The following is a 19533-nucleotide window of genomic DNA, read 5'->3' on the forward strand; positions in this document are numbered from 1 at the left end:
GGGCTGGCACACTGAACTAAACTTGGTAAATACAGACGCTGTAGTGAATGCTGGAAAGCAGCAATTGTTATGCTCTATTTTCAGAGGAAAGTCGGGAGGCCTGGCAGTGCCATGGGAGGCAGGGTGCAGGTATTAGAGGTAAGTGGCGACTGCAGAGCTTTGGGCTCCTGGTGAAGAGGCTGCATTATCTTATGGGATATGTCAAGTGGGTGTGCGTCCAGTTCACTTAAAATCAGCAAGAGTTAGAATGCTCTTGTCATTCTTAGATTTTTTTCAAGCCGTTTAAGAATGGCCAGAAGAGGCCGGGTGCGGTGGCTCACGCCTGTAATCCCAGCACTTTGGGAGGCCAAGGCAGGTGGATCACGAGGTCGGGAGATTGAGACCATCCTGGTCAACATGATGAAACCCCGTCTCTACTAAAAATACAAAATTTAGCTGGGCATGGTGGCTCGTGCCTGTAATCCTGGCTACTCAGGAGGCTGAGGTAGGAGAATTGATTGAACCCAGGAGGTAGAGGTTGCGGTGAGCCAAGATTGTGCCATTGCACTCCAGCACCAAAAAAAAAAAAAGAAGAAGAAGAAGAAGAATGGCCAGAAGAAAGTATGGTACAAGTAATAAAATTCCCTGGTAGGGAATGTCATTTATTCCTGAGAACGCTAACTCAGTCTTGAGGTTTGAAGGGGAAGCTACTAGGGAGAAATTCCGCCTATCCTTTTTCTGTTTCTCCATCTACCTGATTTTTGGTTATAATAGTGTTAGGACAGATATGAGTGGAGACTTTTAGAAACAGAGGCGACAGAGGGAGGAGAGAATGACTCCAGAGAAGGGGAGTGCCCTAGTACAAACGGTGATTTCTTTTTTTTTTTTTTGAGACAGAGTTTCGCTCATTACCCAGGCTGGGGTGCAATGGCGCGATCTCGGCTCACCACAACCTCCGCCTCCTGGGTTCAGGCAATTCTCCTGCCTCAGCCTCCTGAGTAGCTGGGATTACAGGTGCACGCCACCATGCCCAGCTATTTTTTTGTATTTTTAGTAGAGACGGGGTTTCACCATGTTGACCAGGATGGTCTTGATCTCCTGACCTCATGATCCACCTGCCTCGGCCTCCCAAAGTGCTGGGATTACAGGCGTGAGCCACCGCGCCCGGCCCAAACTGTGATTTCTTAAAAGCAGGATTTGAGTGAAGATACATAGGAGAAGTAAAGAAAGAAACATATTTAAAGGTATTTAAATAGCTTTTCCATTATTTTAGCTTGTCAAGATGACTGAGCGTGTCATAAAGACCCCAATTCAGGCAGCAATGAAGAAACTAGGAAATAGAGTGCAAAAGTGAGGCTTTCAGAGTTGATAGTCTTCTGGGTTGAGAGCCTTTTTTTTTTTTGAGTCTTGCTCTGTTGCCCAGGCTACAGCACAATGGTATGATCTCTGCTCACTGCAGCCTCTGTCTCCTGGGTTCAAGCGATTCTCTGGCCTCAGCCTCCCAAGTAGCTGAAATTATAGGCATGTACCACCACACCCAGCCCATTTTTGTATTTTTGGTACAGACAGGGTTTCACCATGTTGCCCAGGCTAGTCTCAAACTCCTGGACTCAAACAATTCACCTGCTTCAGCCTCCCAAAGGGCTGAGATGACAGGTGTGAGCCTCCAGCCTCAACGTTTTTTCTAATAAGCTCACCTGGGCTCTCTTGAGTGTATTCACTTTCCCAGGGTGCTGCCACAAAATAACATCAATTGGGTGGCTTAAGACAACAGGAATTGATTTCCTCCCAGTCTTGCAGGTGTCAGCAGGGCACCCTGAAGGTTCCCGGTTCCCTCTGAAGGTTCTAGGGAAGAATCTTCCCTCGCTTCTTCCGGCGTCCAGTGGCCACAGGCACTCCTTGGCTTGTAGCCTCACCATCGCCATCTCTGCTCCATCTTCCCATGGCTTTCTTTCCTCTCTGTGTGTCTCCTCTGCCTTTTTTTTTTTTTTTTTTTTGAGATAGAGTCTCACTCCCCCAGGCTGGAGTGTAGTGGTGCCACCTCGGCTCACTGCAACCTCTGCCTCCCAGGTTCAAGCAATTCTCCTGCCTCAGCCTCCTGAATAGCAAGGATTACAGGGATGTGCCACCACACCTGGCTAATTTTTGGATTTTTAGTAGAAACAGGGTTTCACCATATTGGTCAGCTGGTCTGGAACCCCTGACTGTGATCCACTCACCTCAGCCTCCCAAAGTGCTGGGATTACAGGCATGAGTCACTGTGCCTGGCTGGCTCCTTGCTTCTTTTTTTTTTTTTATTTATAGAGACAGGGTTTCACCATGTTGGTGAGGCTGGTCTCGAACTCCGAACCTCAGGTGATCCGCCCGCCTCTGCCTCCCAAAGTGCTGGGATTACAGGCGTGAGTCACCATGCTCGGCTCTCGTCCGCTTTTTATAAGGATACCAGCCATTGGACATAGGGCCCACCCTAAATCCAAGATGATTTGATCCTGAGTTGAAAGGACCCAATTACATCTGCAAAAACCCCTTTTCTAAATTTAGGTCACATTCACAGGAATGAAAGAGTGAGGGGTGAGGGAGAGGTTAATACTTGAACATATCTTTTAGGGAGCACAATTCAACCCCTACATTCAGTAAGACTCCCTTAGGGCAGGGCAAGCTGGCTCTACAACCCGCAGACCTTGGGCAGGCTGGCTCCTCACTTTCCCCCGTCTCCTCTGTTCAGGCCTCTGAAGTCACCAGTCCTTCATGCCCAGCCGTGGCCTGTAAGAGGGAGCTGGGGGCAGGGTGAGCTGGAACTGCCACTTAGCAGCAGAGTCACAGACTCACCATTCCTAATGAAGCCCATTACTTCTCCCTCCCTCCCCCTCCCAACAAGGTCCCCAGTGGTGTCTGCTGACCCAAGACCTGGGAAGGAGGTGATTGTGGGTTTAGAAAAGTCTTGACAAAAATATATCCTTTTATGAGTGGGGTGGTTCTGCTAGGCTCTGCTGGCCCAGCATCCTTCCCACAGCCCACGCCAGCCCCAGGAACAGCCTCCTGATTTTCCTACGGGGACTCCTGTCCTCCCGAGGTCATTTAGTTGAGAGGGGTTATCCCCACCTCCCAGCTCCCTGTCCCTCTGTCTTCTTTCCACTGCAGGCCAGCCAGCAGAACCCCACTTTTCTGCAGACCCTGAATGGGAGCTGAACCCCTCCCAGCCCTGTAGCTGCACCTGGCCCCGTTCCTTGATTCTGCCTACCTGTCCAGCCCAGGCTGGATCTGCCCCACAGCTGCCAGGGCTGGGTCCTCTGGGCCCCCTGCCCATGAGCCAGCCAGGTGAGCAAAAAGCATGTCCCCTCCACCCATCCACCATCTTGGATCTGTAGGGACAGTAAGATACCTGCGAGTGAAAAGAGTGCAGTGAGGCCAGGCACCGTGGTCATGCCTGTAATCCCAGCACTTTGGGAGGCCGAAGCAGGCAGATCATTTGCGGTCAGGAGTTCGAGACCAGCCTAGCCAATATGGTGAAACAATGTCTCTGATAAAAATAATGAAAATTAGCCAGGCGTGGTGGCATGCACCTGTAGTCCCAGCTACTCAGGAGGCTGAGGCAGGAAAATTGCTTGAACCCAGGAGGCGGAGGTGGCACTGAGCCAAGACCACGCCATTGCACTCTAGCCTGGGCAACAGAGTGAGACACCATCTCAAAAAAAAAAAGAAAAGAAAAGGGCACAGTGCTGAGCATGGATTTCAGATGCCCTATTTCAGGAAAAACAAGTCCAGATTCTCCTGGCTGCGGCTCTGAGCTTTAGATGTTTGCAGAGTCAGAAGAGTGACAAAGGTTACAGGTGAGCCCGCAGGAGTAGACACCTTTTCGGAAGAGGGACTGGAGGAAATGATTAGCTTTTTCTGTATAGGATTTTGGATTATGTCACTTTGTGATCTTTATTTGCTGTGGCACCAGCAACCCTCACTGGGTCCTTGGCTCTGCCCTGTTCTGTTCTGCCTCTGCCTTTGCCCGTGGGGTTTCTGGGTTTCTATCCTGAGCTCTGCGCCAGGGTCCAACCCAGCAACCTGCAGCCCTGGGGTCCGTAGGTCCCCATGTGGGCACGCCTGACCTCCTAGGCTTCACCAACATGCAGACCTCCTCGCCAGTCACTCACAAACTTGGCTGAGGCACAGCTTTTCAGGTCCCCGGGGACCCCTCCTCTCTTCTCTCCCTTGGGGTTCTTGTGAAGCTCAAGGGAGAAAATGGTTGACAAATGGTTTTGCAAAACTAGGATTGGTTACCAAATGGGGGAAGCTTATTACTGAAGACACAGATGCAGAACATTCAATCAGGGAACAATCAATCTCCTCTGCTGTCAGGAAGGCTGGGGGAGGGGCAGTGGGACACAAGACAACAGGAGTGGGATGGCACTGAGTTCTCAAAGACCTCATCTACCCCAGCCCTTCCTGTCTGGCCTCCAGGGGGCACCAGATCTCCACCCAGTGCGAGACCCTCTGCCCAAGCATTCAGCAGACCACCCCCCAACACACACACACACACACACACACACGTGTGCGCGCGCACACACCTCAGTGAGATTCTGGCAGAGGGGAGAGAGCCAGGGGCCGTGGGGACCCAGGGGTGAGAAAGGGGCTGGCAGAGAGCAGGGCGTCCACCCAGAGTCAGGTTCAGGGCTGCATTGATGTGTGGCCAAGGTGCAACACAGAATTCTGCAAGATTCAGAACATCCCTCAATCACCACATTTTCAGAAAATGGATGAAAAGCTGATCAAACAGACATTTGATGCCAGGATGAAGAGGAGCTGGATCCTGCACCATCGTGCTGGAGGCAAAGTGCGGGCTGGAATTCCCCACAGCTGGAGCGGGAGTTCTCTGTCATCCGTCTAGTCTGAAGCAAGAAATGCAAGAAGGCCCCTGGTGCCTCCTCCTTCGAGCCCGGCTGCTGAGAGCCCAGGGTGAATGAGCCAGGTTCAGGCCCGGGCGGCGGGACTGGGAGCTGGGATTGCTGGTCCAAGCAACTTGGAGCACAGGCCAGTTTGCAGTTCAGCTCAGAATCCTGATTCAGAAAAACCACCACTTCTCCATGCCTGGGGAGATACATGAACCCCCCAAACTGGGCTCCTGGGGTCACCCCAGCAAAACCCTAAATGACAGAATTGCCCAGATAGAGTTGGCAGGCCTGTTAGCGAGCCTAACCCCATACTCACCCATGCCCTTTTCTAGTTCACAGGGCACTGCTGTGGCAGGGGAATATGAACTATTCTTGCTAATGAGGATGGTGCTCACAGGACCTGCACCACTTGTCCAATGCCCCACAGTCAGGAAGCGGCAGAGCGGGGCCTTTAACCCCCAGATCTCCTGCCTCTGAGTCCTGAACAGTTGCTTCAGAGGCTGAGCCTTCTGAGTGAGATAAAACAGGAGTTTGGCTGCTGAGCCCTCTTTGGGGGCACTTTCTCTAGAACAGTCAAAAAGTGGTCCCCAGATGCCACTTGCTTGTATGTGCCTGCTAAGTCAGTGCCATTCAGTCAAAAGAAAGTGGTTTGTTTTTGCTGCCGAATTGTAATATGTAATTGCAATGTGTGTACACGGTCATATGTTTCTGTAAAGTTTACAGAGGTGAGACATCAGTTAGTCACACCAAGCCAGCTTGGTGGCACATCACATGCCTGTAGTCCCACTACTCAGGAGGCTGAGGTGGGAGGACGGCTTGAGCCCTGGAGTTCAAGGGTGTGATGAGGAAGGATTGCACCACTGCACTCCAGCCTGGGTAGCAGAGTGAGACCTATCTTTAAAAAAGAAAAAAGAGCCAGGTGCGGTGGCTCACACCTGTAATTCCAGTACTTTGAGAGGCCAAGACAGGAGGATCACGAGGTCAGGAGTTTGAGACCAGCCTGACCAACATGATGAAATCCCATCTCTACTAAAAATAAAAAATTAGCCAGGCGTGGTGGTGCATGCCTTTAATCCCAGCTACTCTGGAGGCTGTGGCAGGAGAATCACTTGAACCCAGGAGGCGGAGAGTGCAGTGAGCTGAGACTGTGACATTACACTCCAGCCTGTGCGACAAGAGCAAGACTCCGTCTTAAAAAAAAAAAAAAGAATCCAACCTGGGCAATATAGTGATAGACTCTGTCTCTAAATATACATGTCTGTATATGAATAAAGTTTTAAAAAATGATAAAAATAACTTCAGTTAGTTTTCTCTTTCCACTCTGATTCCCCTCCTTCCCGCTCCCGTCCAGTTGGATGGTGTTGGACTGGCTGTGGGTATTTTGGGAGAAGTTGGAAATAGTTCAGAATTCAGGGATATTTCATGTGGTTCACAGTTCTATCCATGCATAGCTCAGTCATTGCTGGCTGCCCAGGGGGACAGATGGCTTCCAGGAACACACCCACCCATGAATGAATGAATGATGAATGAATACAATGATCATGATGGAAAAAGATTCAAATTTCTTGCTGATTTGGCATCAAATACTGACATCAACAAAGACAACATAAGACTCAAACAGGTTCCTGTAATGAGAGCATCAAAGCCTCGCTTGGTGACCAGTGTGGTCCGTCCATGGAGCATTTCAGGTTAGGTCCCACAAGAGCAAACCTGACACAGCCATGCCCTGAACTCTTACTGCTACCATATAAAAGAAATGTGATCAAAGTTTGTATTTTCTCTATAGAAAACGGCATTACAGGCCAGGCGCGGTGGCTCAAGCCTATAATCCCAGCACTTTGGGAGGCCGAGGCGGGTGGATCACGAGGTCAAGAGATCCAGACTATCCCAGTCAACATGGTGAAACCCCGTCGCTACTAAAAATACAAAAATTAGCTGGGCATGGTGGCACGTGCCTGTAGTCCCAGCTACTCTGGAGGCTGAGGCAGGAGAATTGCCTGAACCCAGGAGGCAGAGGTTGCGGTGAGCCGAGATCGTGCCATTGTACTCCAGCCTGCGTGACAAGAGTGAAACTCCATCTCAATAAAAAAAAAAAAAAAAGAAAGAAAGAAAACGTCATTACAAAATCCTTGATGTACAAGGAAGTGATCAGAGTATAGAAAAGCACAGGGAGGCCAGGTGCCGTGGCTCACGCCTATAATCCCAGCACTTTTGGAGGCCAAGGTGGACAGATCACCTGAGGTGAGGAGTTCGAGACCAGTCTGGCCAATGTGGTGAAACCCCCTCTCTAGTAAAAATACAAAAATTAGCCGGGCATGGTGTGGGCACCTGTAATCCCAGCTACTTGGGAGGCTGAGGCAGGAGAATCGCTTGAAGCCAGGAGGTAGAGGTTGCAGTGAACCGAGATCACACCACTGCACTCCAGCCTGGACCACAAGAACAAAACTTCATCTTAAAAAAAAAAAAAGAAAAACAGGCTGGGCACGGTGGCTCATGCCTGTACCCAGCACTTTGGGAGGCTGAGGCAGGTGGATCACCAAATCAGGAGTTTGGGATCATACTGACCAACATGGTAAGACCCCGTCTCTACTAAAAATACAAAAATTAGCTGGGCAAGGTGGCATGCACCTGTGGTCCCAGCTACTCAGGAGGCTGAGGCAGGAGAATTTCTTGAACTGGGGAGGTGGAGGTTGCAGTGAGCTCAGATTGCGCCACTGTACTCCAGTCTGGGCCACAAAAATGACACTTACTTACAAAAAAAAGAAAAAGAACACAGGGAAGGCATTGGTGTTCAACGTGGAGGTGGTCAAGCGGTTGATACAAAATGCCCTGTTACGTTTCTGCGTGGCTTGATATGTACCAACCTTCTAAAATTGGTAGTGTGATCTGTATTCTTCTAACGGGCAGTCAAAATTCACTGTCACACCTAATTTTGGTTTTGTAATTGTGTTTGTGTCTTGCTTTTTTTTAAGGCAGAGTCTCGCTCTGTCCCCCAGGCTGGAATGTAGTGGTATGATGACGGCTCATTGCAACTTCCACATCCCAGGTTCAAACAATTCTCCACCTCAGCCTCCCGAGTAGCCGGGATTACAGATGTGTGACACCATGCCCGGCTAATTTTCTGTATTTTAGTAGACACAGGGTTTCAGCATTTTGGCCAGGCTGGTCTTGAACTCCTGACTTTGTGATCCACCCGCCTCAGCCTCCCAAAGTGTTGGGATTACAGGCATGAGCCACTGGACCTGGCTGCTTTTTTAAAATAAGAGTCCTTTTGAAACTGTGCAAGCCTCAGACACCATAAACCCAGCTCTGTCCAATGACCAGCTTCCTCTGTGCTATAAACAGGTAGTTTATAGAAAACGGGGCTTAGGAGCTGGAGGCCTGGGTCCGAATCCTGGTTCTGCTGCGGCCTTGGCCTGAGAATCCTGGGTGACTTCTTCTTGCAGCCTCAAGTTCTTTCCTTATAAGATGGGGATAATCTGAGCTCCACAGAGGGCTGCGAGGTCTGGTGTACGCACAGCGCCTGGAAGACTCCAGAGTCCCTCAGCTCTGCCATGCTTTGCCTCCCTCCATCGTTCCTGCTCTGTAGCCCACGCTGTGGTCTCCACGCCTTCTGCTCAGTACAGGGGCGTTACCCTCGCCAGCCATCCTCAGGGAGAGGAGATCCCAGAGCCTGATAATGTCTTTTTCTTTTTTCTTTTCTGTTTTATTCTTTGTTTTTTGTTTTTGAGATGGAATTTTGCTCTTGTCGCCCAGGCTGGAGTGCAGTGGTGTGATCTTGGCTCACTGCAACCTCTGCCGCCAGGGTTCAAGTGATTCTCCTGCCTCAGCCTCCCAAATAGCTGGAATTACAGGCTTGCACCACCACGCCCGGTTAATTTTGTATTTTTAGTAGAGATGGGGTTTCCCCATGTTGGCCAGGCTGGTCTTGAACTCCTGACCAGGTGATTCACCCGCCTCGGCCTCCCAAAGTGCTGGGATTACAGGTGTGAGCCACCATGCCTGGCCGATAATATCTTTTTCTAAATCAAAATGACAAGTGTACAATCTCAGCCAATGAGCAAGGTGCTGGGATGAAGATGGGGCCTAACCCTCCCTCAGGGCCACCCAAATGGGTCCCTGCAGGGAAGGAAGGGCCTTGCCATGAGGGAAGCACAGGCGGTTCCGCATCACCAGACACCCACAAGACACCCATGCAGGGACAGGCGCCCACATCCCAGGAGGAGAAAGGGCACAGCAGAGGGCATCCTGAAGCTGGCTGGCCCTGACCCCAGCTGGAAGGAAATGGGGGACCCAGAAGGAGCCAGGGGTCTCCCAGGAGCCGTGTGTCCATGGGGAGGGGACCACAGTTCCACTGACCTCCATCCTGGTCAGACCCCATCTGGGCACAGGGAATGCAGGCTGGCAAATCCCCCATGGAGAAGGGTCTGGAAGCCACACTGCGGGGACACACAGGACCCCCACAGGGGACACACAGGGATGTCTTGGCCTGGAGAAGGGGAGGCTGTGCGGCCACAAACCCCCATCCACACCTGCTGGAGATGCTGGGGAGAAGGACCTGCTGGCAGCTTCCCAGGGAAAGGCCTGTTCACCAGGCCAGGCTGTGGCAGTGGGGACCACAGCGGAAGGGGTGAGCAGGGGGCCGAGCCTCGGGGCCTCCGGTGAACCAGGGACCCTGTGGGGAGGGGCTGGTGACCCGGGAAACCTCTCCTTCCCCCAGCCTGTCTGCTAGGCTTCCAGGCCTCACCTGTGGAACCAGAAATGAAGGGAGAGGAGGGCCCGGCAGGGTCTTCTCTTTCCAGGTGCTCTCAGCACTTGCCTGCGCCGCCATGGGGCTTCCTTAACACCCACAGAGTTGAACGAAAGGGAGAACCGGGATCCGAACCACCTGCCCTCTTTCCTCCACCCACCAGCCAGCTCCTTCCTACTTAGGGCCAAACGCAGCCTCAGATTCTGACCTCCACTTTCTACAAGTCGGTGTGACCCAGGTCCTACTCATCTTCAATTAAATTTAGTGGAATCACCGAGGTGCCCTTTTCACCTGTGCATTAAGAGAAAGGGCTCCACCCTCATTCGTTCATTCAAGAGATTCCCGGGCTTGGGCCTAAGCACCTGCAAAGAAGAAGGGGGGCCTTCAGCAGGTGGGGGGCGGGGAACCGAGGGGCTATACTGAGCTCCCATTTAGCTGGAAGTACAGACACCTCCAGAGTCTCCCCAGGCAGTGTGGCCGATCCTAGATTTCAACCCCAGCCCCACCTCCATTGGCCGTGTCGCCTTAAAACAGCAACTTCCGGCCAGGCACAGTGGCTCACACCTGTAATCCCAGCACTTTGGGAGGCTGAGGCAGGCAGATCACAAGGTCTGGAGTTTGAGACCACCCTGGCCAACATGGGGAAACCCCGTCTCTACTAAAAATACAAAAATTAGTCTAGCGGGGTGGCGGGCACCTATAATCCCAGCTACTTGGGAGGCTGAGGCAGGAGAATCGCTTGAACCCAGGAGGTGGAGGCTGCAGTGAGCCCAGATCGTGCCATTGCACTCCAGCCTGGGTGACAGAGCAAAACTCTGTCTCAAAAAACAAAAACAACAACAAGGAAAAAAACCAGCAACTTCCCCTCTCTGAGTTTCCTCATCTGCAAAATGGTGACAGAATAGTACCTGCCTTGCAGGGTGGCTTAGAGAGCGGACTTGGCCAAGTGATTCCTTCCCCACCTTAGGTCACCTCTTCCTCATCTTGCCCTCGCCCTCATTCAGTGGCTATGCCCAGCAGTTGGTGGCCCAGGGCCCAGAAGGGGGTCGGAGGAGGCAGGAAGGCTTTGGGGATCTAGGGTCCAGGCCCTGACCAAGGGCCTCCCGCCCACTCCCAGGCCAGCTGCTCCTGGCAAGTGCCAGAGTCTCCGTCCCACGGGCAGCTCGGAGATGGCCTGGTCCCATGCTCCCTGTGTGATACACAGTCAGCAGACACTGGGAGGAAAGAAAGGAAAAGGGAAGCCCAGGGGAAGCAGTGACTTGGGCACAGGCTCCCTGCCAGGCAGAAAAAGCCCCAGAACACTTTCCTTTTGCCCCAGGGGAGTTTCCTGAGGAGGGGGGCTTCTGACAAGTGAAGGCTTCAGTCACCTTGATCCCAGCCAGGCGTGGCGGCTCACACCTGTAATCCCAGCACTTTGGGAGGCTGAGGCAGGTGAATCACCTGAGGTCTGGAGTTCGAGACCAGCCTGGCCAACATGGTGAAACCCCATCTCTACTAAAAATACAAAAAATTAACCAGGCGTGGTGGTGGGCACCTGTAATCCCAGCTATTTGGGAGGCTGAGGCAGGAGAATCGCCTGAACTCAGGGCAGGTGGAGGTTTCAGCGAGCCAAGATTGTGCCATTGCACTCCAGCCTGGGTGACGAGCAAAACTCCATCTCAAAAAAAATAAAAAATATAAATCATGGTCCTGAGATCCAAAAGTGGTTTCTCCCCTCTGATTCCATTCTGAAGATGGCGGGCAGGCTGGGGTTATTGTTTGTCAGCACACCCCTGGGAGATTTCTGCTCCTAAAACAGCATCTCACCTGTAGTCCCAGCTACTCAGGAGGCTGAGGCAGGAGAGTCGCTGGAACCGGGGAGGTGGAGGTTGCAGTGAGCCAAGATCATGCCATTGCACTCCAGCCTGGGCGACAAGAGCAAAACTCCATCTCAAACAACAACAAAACACCCAGCATTTCTTCGGTGTCACAGGGCATTTTGCACAGAACAGACCTTCGAGTCCAATGACTGCAGGAAGCCTCTAATTTCCCAGAGCTGTCTCCAGGAGAAAGCCGTTCCCACTCAGAAACTGGATTGTAAATGATGTCGGGCGGTTCCCGGAAGCTGCTGAACTCTGAATGCTGCTGAAAATCCGTACATGTGAAATGAAAACAGTGGAAATAGGCCGGGTGCGGTGGCTCATACCTGTAATCCTAGCACTTTGGGAGGCCAAAGTGGGTGGATCACCTGAGGTCAGGAGTTCAAGACCAGCCGGGCCATCATGGTGAAACCCCATCTTTATTAAAAAAAAAAAAAAAAAAAAAAAAAAAAAAACGTAAAAAAAAAGAAACCCCAGTAGAAATCGATACTAGTTGCAATACTAGTAATTTCTGAGCAGAAAAAATAAATGGTTTTATGCATCTGACTGCAGCTGCTGGAGAGAGAAAGGTAGTTTTCATCGGAGGAGGCCCAGGGGAGGGGGAGGCCTTCTCATTCTGCTTCCCTTGGGCCCCTCTCCAGCCTCAGCCTCTCAGCCTGGATGGGACACCCCAGTCCCTTGTCTACTCCTGGAAGCTTCTTATAAAGCCTTCCTGGGACAGGTTCATGCCTGTAATCCCAGAATTTGGGGAGGCCAAGACGGGTGGATCACTTGAGGTCAGGAGTTTGAGACCAGCCTGGCCAACATGGTGAGGCTAAGGAAGGAGAATCACTTGACTGCGGGAGGCGGAGGTTGCAGTGAGCCAAGATTGTGCCAGTGCACTGCAGCCTGGGCGACAGGGCAACACTCCATCTCAGAAAATAAACAAATAAATAGAGCCTTACTGGACGCCTGGACCTTCTTGGTGGGCTCAGCCCGTCATGTTGGGATGTGACTTAGAGTGGATATCAGCCTACGCCCTACGTGGTGAGCACCCAGGACAGAGTCTGGCCCACAGCAGTGCCCTGGAAAGTTCGTTGAATGAGGGAATGAGTGACCTGAAATTCCTTGTCGATCTGGACCCCTGCAGGAATTAGAGGGCCCGGCCTGGGTTCTTTGCTATCCCTGAACCTAGCGCAGTCTGACTCTGACCCAGGTCTGCACATCTGTGCCATTATCCTTCCCAGCCCTGGGGCGGTGGAAGAGCCGGCCTAGCCACAGGGCAACGGGAAGAGAAAGTAAGAGGCAGTGAGAATAGACGGCCAGCTGAGAGGAGAGGGCAGAACGGAGAGGGCAGAGCTTTCCTGAGGCCTGAGCTGGTGCGGGGGGAGCTCCCTGAGAATCCCCTGCAGCTGCCCTGACCCCTGCACCCCGCCTCTGGAACCTCAGTGGGGGCAGCTCCAAGACCAGCCTCCAATTGCTCTGGCTGGCAGAGAGGGTGGTGGGGGGATGGGGTGCCTGGAGGGCCTCAATTTCCGGCTCCTCCCAGTGCCCCTGCTGCCCCTCCCAGACCTGTCACCTCCATAGACTTCCTCCTCTCCCCTTGGGGACTCTCCTTGTTCTCTGTGACTTTCCCAAACCCCCTCAACTCTAAAGGGACCTACACAATTGAGAGGATGAATGAAGATTAAAGGCAAAACAACTACTTTTCTGTTTTTTTGAGATGGAGTCTCAGTCTATTGCCAGGCTGGAGTGCAGCTGCAAAATCTCTGCTCACTGCAATCTCTGCCTCCTGGGCTCAAGTGATCTTCCTGCCTCAGCCTCCCAAGTAGCTGGGACTACAGGCATGTGCCACCACGCCCAGCTAACTTTTGTCTTTTTAGTAGAGTCAGGGTTTCACCATGTTGGCCAGGCTGGTCTCGAACTCCTGATCAGGTGATCCATCCACTCGCCTTGGCCTCCTAAAGTGCTGGGATTATATGGGATTATAGGAGTGAGCCACCATGCTCGGCCTTTTTTTTTTTTTTTTTTTTTTTTTCTTGAGACAGTCTCATTCTGTCTCCCAGGCTGGTGTGCAGTGGTATGATCTCAGCTTACTGCAGCCTCTGTCTCCTGGGTTCAAGCGATTCTCCTACCTCAGCCTCCCGAGTGGCTGGGATTACAGATGCCTGTCACCACACCCGGCTAATTTTTGTATTTTTAGTAGAGATGGGGGAGTTTTACCATGTTGGCCAGGCTGGTCTCAAACTCCCGACCTCAAGTGATTCGCCTGCCTCAGCCTCCCAAAGTGTTGGGATTACAGGCGTGAGCCACTGCACCTGGCCTAGAACAGCTGCTTTTCTATCAACATCTCGCTGTTCGCAAAGTGCTCTCACTTCCATTACTTCCATTGTTCTTCACTAAACCCTTATAAAGTGGGTGTTTCACCCCCATTTTGAGGATGCAGAAACTGCCCCCCCCATTTTGAGGATGCAGAAACTGCCCCCCACTCCAACGCCTGAGGAGACAAGGCTAGGGTGCAAACTGAAGTGAGCTCACACCAGATCCCTTGCCCTTCCCAGGAAAAGGTGCTGACCCTCCAAAGAGGAAGGAGAGGGGAGCGAGTGGGGAGGAATGAAAGGTTGTGGGGAGGAGGAGGAAGGGAGGGAGGGCAGGTGGGGAAGGAAGGGAGGGAGGGCAGGTGGGGAAGGAAGGGAGGGAGGGCAGGTGGGGAAGGAAGGGAGGGAGAGCAGGTGGGGAAGGAAGGGAGGGAGAGCAGGTGGGGAAGGAAGGGGGGAGAAGGAAGGAAGAAAATGGGAGGGAAGAGGGAGAAGTGGGAGGGAGGGCAGGTTGGGGGTAGGAAGGGATGGAGGGAAGGAGAGAGGGAGGAAGGGCAGGCGGGTGGGGGAGGGAGGGAAGGCAGGTGGGAGGAGGAAGGGGGAGGGAGAAGTGGGGGAAGGAGAAGTTGGGGGAGGGAGAAGAGTAGGGAGTATCAAACCTGTGTCAGACTTGAGAGGTGCTTCCAGCCGTTTCTGAAGTGTGAAAGCAAGGGTCGGTTCAAATGCACATTTCCTGGCCCTGCAACTCTGTGGGGTGGAGCCAGCATCTGCAGATTAGTGGCAGCCACACACACCCTCTGCCCACGGGAGACGGAGGCTCTGGTCTCACAGAACCTTGGAACTGTGGGTGAGGAAGCATGAATAGGCTCACGGGAAGCTAATTGCTTCCTTAATTGGCTGAACCCACGCTGGGGAGCCCTGCCCGGAAAGTCCCGGTTGCTGGAGGGATGGGACTGGTTTGCCTGGCGGCCAATAGCGGGCTCCGCTGGAGGCTGCCCTGGAGGAGACAGTGCTGCGGTCCCAGAAGAAACAGCCCGAGGGGAAACGGCCGGGCCCTCGGGGTGCCCAGGAGGGGATTTAAAGAGGCGAGTTGAGGTCCCGCAGCCGCCACGCCCTGCACCCCGTACCCACCGCCCCCGCCGGCACATTCCTGGTTCTGCCTGCACCGGAGCCCCCTGGAACCCCCACCGCGCTATCCCACGGCCGCTCAAACCTGTCCTGATCTTGCTGGACGGTGGCCTCAGGGCAGCCCGGGACCCCTAGAGGGGGAAAAAGGGTGACGGAGAGGAAATCTCAAGTGAGCGCGTTTCCATATCTACCACCAGGTGGCACCATCAGCACAGGCCAACCCTGGGGCCGTCCTGCGTGGCCAGGAGGGGAAGGGGTGGCATCGTTGATGGGGGACTTGGTGGCTCTGGGGTCTGAAGTCCGAGGGCCTCCTGGTTCTGTGCTCGTCTCTTTGAGGGACACGGTTGTGTCAAGGGCCTGAGCCTCCCAGAACCTCGGCACATGGTGGACGTGGTGGAAAATTGTGGCCGGGCGCCGTGGCTCACACCTGTAATCTCAGCACTTTGGGAGGCCGAGGAGGGTGGATCACTTCAGGTCAGGAGTTCGAGACCAGCGTGGCGAATATGGTGAAAAATCTATTAAAAATACAAACTAGCCAGGTGTGGTGGCATGTGCCTGTAATCCCAGCTACTTGGGAGGCTGAGGCAGGAGAATCTCTTGAACCCAGGCGGAGGTTGCAATGAGCCTAGATCTCACCACTACACTTCAGCCTGGCTCACTGCAACCTCCTCCTCCCAGGTTCAAGCAATTCTCCTGCCTCAGCCTCCTGAGTAGCTGGGACTACAGGCCCACGCCGCCACGCCTGGCTATTATTTTTATTTTTTAGTTGAGATAGAATTTTGCTGTGTTGCCCAGGCTGGTCTGGAACTCTGGAGCTCAGGCAATCAGCCTGCCTCGACCTCCCAAAGTGCTAGGATCACAGGCATGAGCCACTGCGCCCGGCCTCACTTTTGTTTTCTGTTTCTTCCACATCTTGAAGATTCCTTTTGGTGTGGCAGGGCTGACCTCCGAAACTGAGTGTAGCGGGGGAGGTCTCGTCAAAGCGTGGTATGTGTCCACTAGGAAAGCCCGGTCCCAGGTGTGCCTCCAGTCCCCTCTGTGACCCCGAGCAGGTCATTCACTCTGTTTTCCTCTCTCACTAAATAGGTCAGATGAGGGGTATAATAGCTGCCCTGAGTGAAGGACCGGGTGAATTACAGGCGAGCACAGTGGTTAAAGCCAGCTCCCGGGAGCCGGGACCCTGGTTCCACTGCTTCCTCACTGTGTGGCCTTAGGCAAGTGTTCTCTGAACTCCAGTTTCCTCATCTGCAAAGCCGGAGCAGTCACAACACCTCCCATACAAGGTTTCTGTGAGGGCCGAAGTACATGAAAAGCCTTTAGAACTGTCTGGCATCAAACAAATGCTTAAGAGCCAAAAATACAGGCAGCTGGAACTGAGAGGGGATTCTGGAGATGGGCCAGGCCAGGCTTCCAGCCCAGGCAGCCTGCAGGTGGATGGCCTCCAGGTGGGTCTGCCTGCCTCGGGTGAGGCCAGCACCACCCAGCTACAGGGCCACTTCGGGGCACAAGAAGTCCCCAGAGGCAAATCCAGCTTCTACCCTTTTTGAATGTGGGGTGTTTGAGAGAGAGGATGGATCAGGCCCTCAAACCTCAGGACCCTTTCTGCCTCAGCTAAGCCAGCTCAAAGCATCATTCCAAGGGGCCTCCTCCTGCAGGTCGGCTCAGCTCCTCTTTGTGCTGGAGGCTTTGGGGAGGAAGGAAGTGATTTCCGCAGCTGAAGCGGGGAGCAGGGGGGTCCCCTTCCCACTGTACCTCTGCTTCCTGTGCAGAAAGGAACCAGGAAGAGCTCAGGACCTCACCGTGTCCTGGCTGGAGGCCCCTGAGCCACCACTTGCTCACTGAGGCATTTGAAAATCCTGGAGGGAGGCCGGATTCGGGGGCTCATGCCTGTAATCCCAGCACTTTGGGAGGCCAAGACAGGCGGATCACCTGAGGTTGGGAGTTTAAGACCAGCCTGACCAACATGGAGAAAACCCCATCTCTACTAAAAGTACAAAATTAGCCAGGCGTGGTGGCGCATGCCTGTAATCTCAGCTACTCGGGAGCCTGAGGCAGGAGGATTGCTTGAACCCGGGAGACGGAGGTTGCAGTGAGCTGGGATTGTGCCATTGCACTCCAGCCTGGGTAACAAGAGTGAAACTCTGTCTCAAAAAAAAAAAAAAAAAAAATGAGGCACCTGGATGTGCTGCCGTTTTATTTCTATTCCCCTCTTGGCTCCTGAGGAGGATCAAGGCCAGACACGAGGCCCGGACGGCATAGCCAGGGCTGCTGGGCTCCTCGACAAGGCCTGTCCCTGCCTCTCCCTCAGAGGCTGCGTGGCTGCAGAGTGCCTCAGAAACTCGAAGTGAGCTGGGACCCTCAGCCACCTCTTGTCCAGTTACTTCTGTGCTCTGCAGCCCAGGGCCTGCCTGGGGAGGGTGCAGGTCTCCTCCCACCCTGCCCCTGGAGCCTACCCCTCCCCTGAGGCCTCCTGTGCACCAGCGCAGTGTTGGGCACCTGCCTTCATGTCGGGCCTGGAGGAAGGCCTCTCCCTGCCTTACGCTCAGTCATCTGTCCATTCATGCACCCCCTGGCCAGGCACAAGGAGGAGAGGGGAGGAAGACAGACAGGCAGCTCAGGCAGGCGAGCATGGAAACCAGGTGTGCAGCAGGCTAGACCCAGACTCAGAGCTCCCAGGAGTCCAGGGTGCAGAGCTGGAGTGTGGGGGGCACCATTACAGGCCAAGGGGCTTGTCTGAGAGGCAGGGGCAACGAGCTGGCACCAGGGCAGGAACAGAGGCTGCACTGCGTTGGAAGAGCAGGCTCCCGTGTTCCAAGGCAGCTTGGCACTTGGCTGCTTCCCGGTGCCAACTCATAACAAGACTTGTGGAGGCACAGACCAATGCTTTTCCAATGCTCCCTGTGTGCCCCGAGGCATTGACATCCGGTCTATCACCATGGCATTGAGGTGCTTAGACAACCTGCTACCCCCGGGAGCCGGGAGTAGCATGAAGCAGCCAGTCTGTGTCTCGCTGTGACATATGCGAGCATGTATCACTGTGATGGATCAACAGTCAATATCACTCGGGTCCTCACCCGCCCCCTGCGCGGTCGGAAACGTCTCCTGTTCTTACGTCTTCCTCCCACCGTGGGTGGCCCCTGCTCTCGCCAGCCTCCTGTGCTCTTGGCGTTGGTGGAAACGTCTTTCTGCTTTCGTTGTCCATGTTTGGAACGGCCCAGGGAAAAGCATTTGTGTAAAGAACTGAACTGGCCCTCCTGATGTCATCACTGGGGGCTGCAGCCAGGCACATCAGAGCAAGTGGCAGCAGGGTGGGAGAAGGCTCGGGCATCATGCAGCTGGCAGTTCCAATGCCCGCCCCACAGACCTGCCCTGATCCTGGGCAAGTTGTTTTGCCTCCTGGGGCTGTGGTCTTCTCTTTTGTACAACTGGGATCATATTTATCTGGTGAGTGAAAGGACACCACCTGCGTCCTCCATGTATCAGGTGCCTCCAGCTCCACCACCCATCACCACACCCCAGCCCCTTTCCTCTGTCATTCCAGACACGCAGGCAGACGTGTGCGTGCCCAGTGTGCCAAGGGTGAAAGGCTCTGAGTCTGCTGGGGAAGGGGGTCCCGGCAGCAAACAATTCCTGTCCCAGGCTGATGCTGCTAGAGAACAGAGGCTGTGCCCTGCAGCCAGTGGGGAAGCAGCGCACGTGTCTCACACTGGGAGATTGAGTGAGCTAAGGTTTAGGGAAGCCACGGGGAGGAGCTGATGTTAGAGATGAACCTGAGAGGAGGCATCCCCTGGCCCTCTGCAGGGGACCCGCAGAGACCCTTGCTGGGCAAATAATGGGCAGCCTGACTTTCACACCCCCTAGGTGTTTGGCCCTCTCTGGGGCTTGGAACAGGAGGCTCCTGCCCTCCACCCCAGCCTCCCTACCAACCCCCACCAAAAAACCTACTCTTTGGTAAATACATGATTAAGGGATTCTCAGAATATTCCAGACAAGTTTGTGTGAACATGCTCGTGGTCATTTTAAAACTGTTTCAGGCCAGGTGAGGTGGCTCATGCCTGTAATCCCAGCACTTTGGGAGTCTGAGGTGGGTGGATCATGAGGTCAGGAGTTCAAGACCAGCCTGGCCAGCATGGTGAAACCCAGTCTCTAATAAAACTACAAAAATTAGCCGGGCATGGTGGCATGTGCCTGTAATCAATCCCAGCTGAGGCTGAGGTAGGAGAATCGCTTGAACCCGGGAGGTGGAAGTTGCAGTGAGCCGAGATCACGCCACTGCACTCCAGTCTGGTGACAGAGTGAGACTGCGTCTCAAAAAAAAAAGTGTATCAGAAGTGAGAGGCTAAACCAGGGCCTGATGTTACTCATGGAAATCCCATGACCCCTCTGCATGGCCACCAGTGTCTCCTGGACAGGGCACCAGCTGGAAAGAGCCCGAGAAGGGGTGAAGCCCCCTGGGGCTTGGACTGGGTCCCCACCCCCAGCTCTTCTTCAGGCCGTCTGGCCTGGACCACTCTCAGTGCCAGGTTCCTCATCTGGCGGTCACTCCTACTGGGCTGTTCCCGCTTTGCTTCTGAGCGGAAGGCTGGGCTGCCAGGGAGGAGCTTTGTGGGGAAAGCAAAGGGGAAGCTGTCAGCGCC

At 53.7% G+C, this 19533-nt stretch overlaps 1 long non-coding RNA gene across 1 annotated transcript; it reads right to left on the reverse strand.

Annotated features, from left to right (window-relative positions):
• Nucleotides 1-11424: 11424 nt before the first annotated feature.
• Nucleotides 11425-15085, reverse strand: LOC118145831 (uncharacterized). The gene is made up of 3 exons (XR_008474701.2): nt 14982-15085; nt 14428-14515; nt 11425-11516 (listed from the first exon to the last, which is right to left on the reverse strand). It is a non-coding gene; the product is annotated as an uncharacterized LOC118145831 (long non-coding RNA).
• Between the last annotated feature and the right edge of the window lie 4448 nt (nt 15086-19533).

The sequence above is a fragment of the Callithrix jacchus genome, chromosome 1 (genome assembly GCF_049354715.1).
Source record: "Callithrix jacchus isolate 240 chromosome 1, calJac240_pri, whole genome shotgun sequence".
Taxonomy (NCBI): Eukaryota; Metazoa; Chordata; class Mammalia; order Primates; family Cebidae; genus Callithrix; species Callithrix jacchus.